Source organism: Penaeus monodon, chromosome 29 (assembly GCF_015228065.2).
Source record: "Penaeus monodon isolate SGIC_2016 chromosome 29, NSTDA_Pmon_1, whole genome shotgun sequence".
Taxonomy (NCBI): Eukaryota; Metazoa; Arthropoda; class Malacostraca; order Decapoda; family Penaeidae; genus Penaeus; species Penaeus monodon.
Window position 1 is genome coordinate 33,741,390 of NC_051414.1, and position 370 is coordinate 33,741,759.

Consider the following 370-nt stretch of genomic DNA (forward strand, 5'->3'; position numbering starts at 1 on the left):
TCTACATCAGTGTAAATTGCAGATAAAGATTTGTAATACACTGTCAGTAAAGTCCCACAAAAGCGTAAAGCCATCTACGCATAAAGTAGTACCTGCAACAACGGACATGTAACGTTGTACTAAATAGCATGCTGGCGTCCGTTCTACGGAGTTTGTTGAACGGCTAAATTGGCACACTGCTGTACTTTCTTGCAAAGAAAACATAGTTTTAACATTTACTTTTAACAAAAAGGAACCAAAAATGAAGTGGATGACATACGGGTGCTTGACTGGCACTCTGTCGATCGTGGTAATTCTGTCTACCATGTCGTAAATCTATTTTGTGGCCGATGGTATCATACGGGTACTGCATTTTTTATTTTATTTTTAT

At 38.1% G+C, this 370-nt stretch overlaps 1 protein-coding gene across 1 annotated transcript in view; it reads right to left on the reverse strand.

Moving 5' to 3' along the window:
* LOC119592189 (glutaminase liver isoform, mitochondrial-like) overlaps nt 1–370 on the reverse strand; it is a gene marked incomplete at its 3' end in the record, with an annotated part of 133,529 nt that overhangs the window by 76,110 nt on the left and 57,049 nt on the right.